Here is a 10000-nt window from a genome sequence, read left to right as displayed (position 1 = left end):
TGAAGCTGGAGACTCATATCTCCCTCACTAGCTTTAAGCACCAGCTGTCAGAGCAGCTCACAGATCACTGCACCTGTACATAGCCCATCTGTAAACAGCCCATCTGTCTACCTACCTCATCCCCATACTGTATTTATTTATCTTGCTCCTTTGCACCCCAGTATCTCTACTTGCACATTCATCTTCTGCACATCTACCATTCCAGTGTTTAATTGCTATATTGTAATTACTTTGCCACCATGGCCTATTTATTGCCTTAATACCTCGTTTGCACTCACTGTATATAGACTTTTTGTTTTCTTTTGTTCTACTGTATTATTGGCTCTATGTTTTGTTTATTCCATGTGTAACCTCTGTGTTGTTGTATGTGTCGAATTGCTATGCTTTATCTTGGCCAGGTCGCAGTTGCAAATGAGAACTTGTTCTCTAGCCTACCTGGTTAAATAAAGGTGAAATAAATAAAAAAAGGCTTGCTTGTAGCCTCAGGCACAGACCTGTCATGTAGGGTTTTAGAAAGCGCTGCTTCAGCGTTGGCTCATCGGTTGGCTGCGTTTTCCACGAGGATCTGAAGGTCTCTGTGTATGTGTGTGTGTGTGTGTGTGTGTGTGCGTGTGTGCGTGCATGCGTGCGTGCGTGCGTGCGTGTGCGTGCGCGTGTGCATGTGTGTGTGTGTGTGTATGTGTGTGTGCTGTGAGTGTCTTCACAGGCGGAGTGGAGTGTAGATTTAGCAGAACTAATTAAACCACTGCTAAATCTCACCACTTTACTTTATCATATTTGGTTGCTTAAAGAGCTATATCGTTCAGTCCTCTAATGGTAGGAAGACTGAAGGACAGACCAGAACCCTACCATTCAGTCCTCCAGCCTTAGTTAATGGTAGAAAGACTGAAGGACAGACCAGAACCCTACCGTTAAGTCCTCTAGACTCTAGTTAATGGTAGGAAGACTGAAGGACAGACCAGAACCCTACCGTTCAGTCCTCCAGCCTTAGTTAATGGTAGGAAGACTGAAGGACAGACCAGAACCCTACCGTTCAGCAGACTCCAGTCTTAAGGCTTTTGTAGACTGTACGTTGGATTCAGTCTTTTTACGATTATCACGTCACACTGTGCGATGTTACCAGATTAAAATCTTTATATCAACCTGGTCAGATTGTACGATTTGCTTCAGTTGTGTCGTCACATTCTGCGATTGGCCTGCGTGGCTACGTCAGCTGCAGCGGCGTATTTGATCTGTGTATGTACCTACATCAATAACGCTTATGGAAGAGTGAAGTGAGTTTGGGAAAAAAAACTGAAAGTTTGCATCTTAGAAATAGTTTTCACATCCAGACTTTATATGTCCAAACTCAGAATCAAATAGGCTTCCCCCAAAAATAACATGGTCGCTGTTGTAGAACTGTAACGCCCTGGCCATAGAGAGGGGTTTTTTGTTCTTTATTTTGGTTAGGCCAGGGTGTTACATTGGGTGGGCGTTCTATGTTCTGTTTCTATGTTTTTTGTATTTCTTTGTTTTGGGCCGTGTGTGACTCCCAGTCAGGCACAGCTGAAGTTCGTTGTTGTTGATTGGGAGTCACACATAAGGAGCAGGTTTTTCCTTTGGTTTTGTGGGTGATTGTTTTCTGTCTCGTTCGTTTTGACCAGACAGGACTGTTAGCTTTCGTTGCTGTTTGATGTTTTGTTATTAGTGGTTCATTTTATTAAATATTTATAATGAATCCACAACCTCCGCTGCATCTTGGTTTTCTTACGACGACAGCCGTTACAAGAACGATTATTTTGATTGCCAATTTTGTGCATTTATCAAAATCCCATCAGTAGCCTGATTTCAGATGTGTCCATGATTATTAAGGAAATTGTTAATTTTGCAAAGCATGTAATTGTTTAAAACAATAATCATATTAATCTGTGCATACTCAAGTGCCGGCTTTGTCCTATTGGTCAGTCACCGGGATTGGAAACACTACAAATAAAGGCTCAACATTATTTAAGATACTCTTTGAAGAAGGTTTCAGATGTTTTCGTAAGATGGGCAGGGACTCTGCTGTCCTAGCTTCAGGGGGAAGATGGTTCCACCATTGGGGTGCCAGGACAGAGAAGAGCTTGTATTAGGCTGAGCGGGAGTTGCCGTCCCGTAGGGGTGGGAGGGCCAAGAGAACAGAGCTGGCAGAACGGAGTGCTCAGATTAGGATGTAGGGTTTGAGCAGAGCCTGAAGGTAGGGAGCGGCACTTCCTCTTGCTGCTCCTTAGGCAAGTACCATGGCAAGTACCATTACTTTAATGGTACATTTACATTACATTTAAGTCATTTAGCAGACGCTCTTATCCAGAGCGACTTACAAATTGGTGCATTCACCTTATGATATCCAGTGGAACAACCACTTTACAATAGTGCATTTAAATCTTTTAGGGGGGGGGGTTAGAAGGATTACTTTATCCTATCCTAGGTATTCCTTAAAGAGGAAGACCTATAGAATGACTGAAACACAGACTGAAGTACAGACTGAAGGACAGACTGAAGGACAGACCAGAACCCTACCAATTGGCACAAACCCAGGGAGAGTCACCTCCTACGAAGCAAGCTATATATACTCATGGTTTTCTAAAGCTAGCCAGCTTCAATTAGCTTCATATTCCAGCACAGGCTACATCCACACTACGACGGTGGATATTTCTCCTCCGCCTGCCGCTAACTCTAGCAGACTTGTATCTGCGTGTGCATGTCGCACATGGCTAGTCGAACGCTGAACTCTTCATTGAGACAACTTCTGAAACATCAATCCATGGACGAGTCAGTGTCACGTTTCCATTTCTGCCGAAATCAAAATGAAAGAAAAGTTATCTTTTAAAATTCAGCAGTCTGTGGTGTGAAATGGGCTTTTAGAAATGCCATCTTTATTTTGTTACTAATCGTTAATGCCGTCTTTGGTGTGCTTTACAACACACAATAACCCATAATTATTGTATTAATTTTTACTGTGTGTGAAGTTTCAAATGCATTCCGTCTTGTAATGGGATAGGTATTTTAACATGACTATTTTTTAACACACAAAAAAAACATTTGATGAATAAAACAGTTAATCAGTCGTCTTCAGTCTTTCCTGAAATGAAAGGGATGACGACACATTCTTTGCAAGATGGGGAGGGAATCTGATTTCATTGGTCCTCAACTCATGGCTCAGACACTTCATTCAGGATTAATGGAGTTAGCCCTGAGTTAGCCTGCCTTGGAGCAGGTTAGTTCTGAAGGATTTGTTGCCATAGAAACGTACCTGGCTAAAAGCTGAGCCACTGTTGTGGTACTGGTTATCCCGAGTTGAACTCAGAGTTGACCTCAGTTACCTCGCAAACTCCTCAAACCTGATTCGTAGTATAAGTGTGTGTGTGTGTGTGTGTGTGTGTGTGTGTGTGTGTGTGTGTGTGTGTGTGTGTGTGTGTGTGTGTGTGTGTGTGTGTGTAAACATTTATGATCTTTGTCATGATTCCATATATGATGTTCTGACCTTGGCGGAGTCATCCATCCCATAATTAATCATAGCAACCTCACCCCATGTGTCATGCTGAACACCTTTGATCTATACCTCAGGCTACAGGAACAGAAAGAATTCAACCAGGAACTCAACACATATTTCATCATTTGACTGACAAGCAGTTACATGGACGTGATGTAAGGACGTATTAACCGCAGTCATTCATAAACATTGGTGTGTATGAAGATGAAGGCATCGCTGAAATAGAAATGAATAAGAGGGTTGTGTGATTGATCAGGATTAGGGACTGATGAGAATACGGATGGGATGGGGGGCGTGTTTGTTTAAATCCGGTTGATGTTTGTAATTCATGTGAAATGTGACAAATGAGGATGCCTGCTGAAGGAGGCTTGATGAGAATTACTGTTTTCTTTTCTGATGAAGAGGGAGACTAATATTAAAGCTCAATGTATGTGTGTGTGTGTGTGTGTGTGTGTGTGTGTGTGTGTGTGTGTGTGTGTGTGTGTGTGTGTGTGTGTGTGTGTGTGTGTCTCTGTAATTTGGCTCCTATCCCTCCTCTTTGACAGGTGAAGCGATGAAACACAAACTCCAATCGACCACCAGAGAGATTGTGAGGGAGAGGCCAGAGTGAAGGGCAGGAGAGGGTTGATGAAAACAGAGGCGGAAAGAAACAGCAAACAGGAGCAACTTTGGCTGGAGGTCACTTTGGCAGGAGGTCACTTTGGCAGGAGGTCAATTTGGCAGGAGGTCACTTTGGCAGGAGGTCAACTTGGCAGGAGGTCACAGCCCTGCAGGCTAACTGGTGTTCTCACTCCCCTCTTCTGGACACCCTTGAGATGAGGTGTGTGCGTGTGTGTGTGTCTGTGCGTGTGTGGGTGCGCAAGTACATGTGTGTGAGAGAGAGCGAGGGAGAGAGCATACATTCATGCTGTACTCAGCCGTATTGTATGTAGTGTTGAACAGAGAATAACTAGAAAGAAAGTGAAGCTGAATTCTTATTCCGTGCTGCCTGTCGCTCCTCCTCATCCCAGACTACGTCCCAAATGGCACCCTATTCCCCTTTATAGTGCACTGCTTTAGACCTGGGCCCATAGGGAATTTAGGACGTTCACTCTCTCCTGCTAGTGTAATTCAGCCCTCCCTCCCTCCACTTCACCCACGGTTACCTTGGTCCAGCCTGACAGAAATACAACTATCACTAACCATTTACAATGATATCAGGCCCTGACAACACTTTAACTACTTTTTCTCTTTTTTTATGTTCTCCTTTTATTTCCTTCCCCTTCTCTCTTCTTCTCTCTTCTTTTATTTCCTCCCCCTTCTCTCTTCTTCTCTCTTCTTTTATTTCCTGCCCCTTCTCTCTTCTTCTCTCTTCTTTTATTTCCTCCCCCTTCTCTCTTCTTCTCTCTTCATTTATTTCCTCCCCCTTCCTTCCCCTTCTCTCTTCTTCTCTCTTCTTTCTCTCTTCATTTATTTCCTTCCCCTTCTCTCTTCTTCTCTCTTTTGTACTTTGAGATCGTAAAATGTTGTTTTTTTTCTTCGACGGGGGCTGTGTTCTCTGCAGTCCTTGAGCTTGTCATTGGCTTTTCCATTAAAAAAGGAGTTATGATAAAGTTTGGGTGCAGAGAGAGGGGTCGCGCCCAGGAAAGGCCGCGTAGTTTGTCTGTTTGTTTGTTTGTTTGTGTGTTGGCGTGTCTGGGGTCTTACCAAGCACGGGGGACAAAGAAAGCTGTGATTTGTCTTTATTAGAATAGAAGTGTGTGTGTGGGGGGAGTTAAGATGCTGTAGACCTCTATAGATTGAGTTGTGTTGTTAGTGGTTACAAGTCTGTGTGCTCTTCTGGACACCCTTGAGATGAGGTGTGTGTGTGTGTGTGTGTGTGTGTGTGTGTGTGTGTGTGTGTGTGTGTGTGTGTGTGTGTGTGTGTGTGTGTGTGGTAGGTTGGCTGAAGTGTTCTACAAGTTCTTAACAAGCTGCTTGATATCTGGGGGGAAATAACCTGCGGCCTCATATATCAATCATGTGTAGGCACAAATCTGTGCTTAAACCATGCGTGGGAACTTTTCCATGCAAAATGTGACATTTAGCAATATGAACACTTGCTTGAGAGTGTGTGCAAATTTGCACATGGCCATGCATGGCACAGTTTCAAGCAGTGGAATTGCTTGCAAGCATAGATTATTTTTTTATATATATAACCAGGCAAGTCAGTTAGGAACAAATTCTTATTTACAATGACAGCCTAGGAACAGTGTGTTAACTGCCTTGTTTAGAGGCAGAACAACAGATTTTCACCTTGTCAGCTCAGGGATTCGATCTAGCAGCCTTTTGGTTACTAGTACAACACTCTAACCACTAGGCTACCTGCCACCCCATGGAGAAAATATATGCTTAAAATGTGTGAAATTGTGAGAGTAATAATTTTATATATTTTTTGATTTACTTGTATTTCCATTGTGAATTCATGCAACATATCTCGACAGGCTAGACCATACACTGTAATTTGACCAAATCCAGTTTTTGCTAAGGTAAAATTTAGAAATGTAAACTTTTTACGGTTAGGGTTAAGGTTAGGCATTAACTCAGAATGGTTAAGATAAGGGTTAAGGTTAGGCATTAACTCTGAATGGTTAAGGTAAGGGTTAAGGTTAGGCATTAACTCTGAATGGTTAAGGTAAGGGTTAAGGTTAGGCATTAACTCAGAATGGTTAAGGTAAGGGTTAAGGTTAGGTACTAACTCTGAATGGTTAAGGTAAGGGTTAAGGTTAGGCATTAACTCTGATTGGTGAAGGTAATGGGTTAAGGGTTGTGATTAGCTTAAAACAAAAATCTCTAAAACAACTTTCTATCACTGGATTCGACCTTTGGAATCAGACGCAGATGCTTACGCACATCCGCCAACCCTGTCCTCAACGCCCTGGAAAAACCAACACCTTCTTGAACGTGGCATTGCTCCCTGTTACCCCCTAGTGGCCGGTTTCCATGTCATCTCCCGACGTCCTCAAACAATTTATACTCATCAATGGTGATCTCCTACCGGTGTACTTATGATTTTCATAGAATTGTTTGATGAATCTCACTTTTTCAATGCGTAGCAACATTCTAAATTCTGTTTGTAAGTAGTATTTTTCCACGCAATATTGATAAATTAGGCCCCTGGCATCCAATTCCAATTGGCTAACATGGGATTAGTACACAGCAGGACAACTGTGACAAGAAATGTGTGTGTGTGTGTGTGTGTGTGTGTGTGTGTGTGTGTGTGTGTGTGTGTGTGCGTATGTGTTGTTTCATCCTACTCGTTAGTTATGCAGATTTGGCATAAGCGCAGTGCGCTTGGCTCGTCAGAATTGGGTTTTAATTGTGTGCCACCTTCCAGGTTTATTAGTTGTTATGGAAACAGCAGCTGAGGCTTAAGTGAGCAGTTCTGTCCTCCTACCTATACACACACACACACACACACACACACACACACACACACACACACACACACATTCAGGGGTCTAATTAACAACACCTTGGTTGATGATTTGCCAGAGAGTCTCCAGTGTATTGTATTGTCTTTAATAGGTTTTGGTAGGCTGTTGGCTGTTTGCCAGGCTGTTTCTGCATCTGCCAATGTGTCTTTGTCTTGCCAAGGCATTGATGTATTCTTAAATGCAAAACAAGGATCTCTGTTGCATCTTTAAGTTGTCTTCTATTAATACGACTGAACACCAGAGTTCTACAGTAGAGTTTCACAAGGCTGGATCGTGTTAAGCTAGGCATATACTACACGACAATAAACATCTGCACATTATGGAAGCATTCACATTAGGCAAATTGTCTGCATAATCTTGTCATGCTGTAGTCTGAGACCGGTGTGCTGACATTACACCAGTTTGCTCACATTGCGACTTGTCTGGACACTTCCCTGTCTAGGCCCTATCCTATCCTGATCCCTCCCTGTCTAGGCCCTATCCTATCCTGACCCCTCCCTGTCTAGGCCCCTCCCTGTCCTGACCCCTCCCTGTCTAGGCCCCTCCCTGTCCTGACCCCTCCCTGTCTAGGCCCTATCCTATCCTGAACCCTCCCTGTCTAGGCCCTATCCTATCCTGACCCCTCCCTGTCTAGGCCCTATCCTATCCTGACCCCTCCCTGTCTAGGCCCCTCCCTGTCCTGACCCCTCCCTGTCTAGGCCCCTCCCTGTCCTGACCCCTCCCTGTCTAGGCCCTATCCTATCCTGAACCCTCCCTGTCTAGGCCCCTCACTGTTCTGACCCCTCCCTGTCTAGGCCCTATCCTATCCTGAACCCTCCCTGTCTAGGCCCCTCCTTGTCCTGACCCCTCCCTGTCTAGGCCCTATCCTATCCTGACCCCTCCCTGTCTAGGCCCCTCCCTGTTCTGAACCCTCCCTGTCTAGGCCCTATCCTATCCTGACCCATCCCTGTCTAGGCCCCTCCCTGTTCTGACCCCTCCCTGTCTAGGCCCCTCCCTGTTCTGAACCCTCCCTGTCTAGGCCCCTCCTTGTCCTGACCCCTCCCTGTCTAGGCCCTATCCTGTCCTGAACCCTCCCTGTCTAGGCCCTATCCTATCCTGACCCCTCCCTGTCTAGGCCCTATCCTATCCTGACCCCTCCCTGTCTAGGCCCTATCCTATCCTGACCCATCCCTGTCTAGTCCCCTCCCTGTTCTGACCCCTCCCTGTCTAGGCCCCTCCCTGTTCTGACCCCTCCCTGTCTAGGCCCCTCCCTGTCCTGACCCCTCCCTGTCTAGGCTGTGATCCCCAAAATGTGTTGTGGACCCAAAATCGTGGCAAAATCGCAGTTTAAAATCATGTAATGTATTACACATCTAAGACCTCTCCCCTTCCCTGTCCTCCCCTCCCCTCCCCGTCTCCCCCTCTCCCCTCCCCTTCTCCCCCTCTCCTCAGAGTGCTGCCAGAGGTCCGTGCGGAGGCTAGAAGCCGCTCCCCTGTCCCAGCCACTCCAGCGTTATTGATAAACGTTTATTGTGCAGCGGGCTACAGTGAGCTATGGGTAAATCCTGGTGGAATGCTCTGGTGGCAGCATCATTTCTCTTGATGACAGCCAGGGAGGGAGTCTTTTTCCACTTCTTCTTCTTTTAACTGGTATCTCTCTGGAAACAACCCAGCCCTCTGAGAATGGCTGCTTTCTGAGAGACACACATAAGTTTGTTGAAATGATTGTGTGCGTGCATTGTATGTGTGCTTGTGTGTGTTTGTGTGTGTAAGTGTGTGTGTTTGTGTGTGTACGTGTGTGTGTTTGTGTGTGTAAGTGTGTGTTTGTGTGTGTGTGTGTGTGTGTAAGTGTGTGTGTTTGTGTGTGTAAGTGTGTGTGTGTGTGTTTGTGTGTGTCAGTGTGTGTGTGTGTGTGTGTGTGTGTGTGTGTGTGTGTGTGTGTGTGTGTTTGTGTGTGTAAGTGTGTAAGTGTGTGTGTGTTTGTGTGTGTGTAAGTGTGTGTGTGTGTTTGTGTGTGTAAGTGTGTGTGTGTAAGTGTTTGTGTGTACATGTGTGTGTTTGTGTGTGTAAGTGTGTGTGTGTGTTTGTGTGTGTGTAAGTGTGTGTGTGTGCTTATAGGATTGCATGTGAGCATGTATGTGTCTTAGCATTGAGTAACACTTCATTAATTAATCGACATTAGTCAAGTCTTTCCCTACTCTGAATAAAAATAGACCTATGCATCTCAGTGTCTAGGTTCTGCATCAGATAACGTTGAGATGGACTTACCAGATTACACTGTGTGCGGGGTGGAAGAATCTCAATTTATTTAACATGTGCGAAAAGTCTCATATTTGAGCGCAGACTTAATTTTCTGTCTCAATGCACCTGGTGAGGCTGTTATCGCCGAAGGCAACCAATGACAGAGGGTTATGTGGACCGGCAGAACACTGAATTCAATGACTGTTGCTTTTTGGATAGACATCCAGAGAGACGGGTAGACAGGGAGACAGACAGACAGATATGCAGCCAGGCAGACAGAGCAACACACAGACACAGGCAGACAGACAGACAGACAGACAGACAGACAGACAGACAGACAGACAGACAGACAGACAGACAGACAGACAGACAGACAGACAGACAGACAGACAGACAGACAGACAGACAGACAGACAGACAGACAGACAGACAGACAGACAGACAGGCAGGCAGGTAGGTAGGTAGGCAGAGAGACAGACAGAAAAACTGACGGACAGACAGGCAGACAAACAAACAGAGTCTGACAGAGCAACACACAGACAGACTGACTTTCAGATTTGAATTCAGAAAACTTGAATATCCTCAAGAGGCAATTCATTTTGTAGCGGTCATAGTAGGCTACATACAGACAAGATATATAGTATATTAAAATGTATAACACAACAACAATAAAAAAAACGACTATTTACAAAAAATCGTCAGGATAGTGCAGACAGATAGATGGACATGCAAAGAGAGAGACAGGCAGATAGACAGGCAGACACAGAGGCAGCCAGATAGACAGGAAGGCAGACTGACAGACAAACAGGCAGCC

Source organism: Salmo salar, chromosome ssa28 (genome assembly GCF_905237065.1).
Source record: "Salmo salar chromosome ssa28, Ssal_v3.1, whole genome shotgun sequence".
Lineage (NCBI taxonomy): Eukaryota > Metazoa > Chordata > Actinopteri > Salmoniformes > Salmonidae > Salmo > Salmo salar.
The sequence above is the reverse complement of the archived record's forward strand: the minus strand, read 5'-3'. Positions refer to the sequence as shown.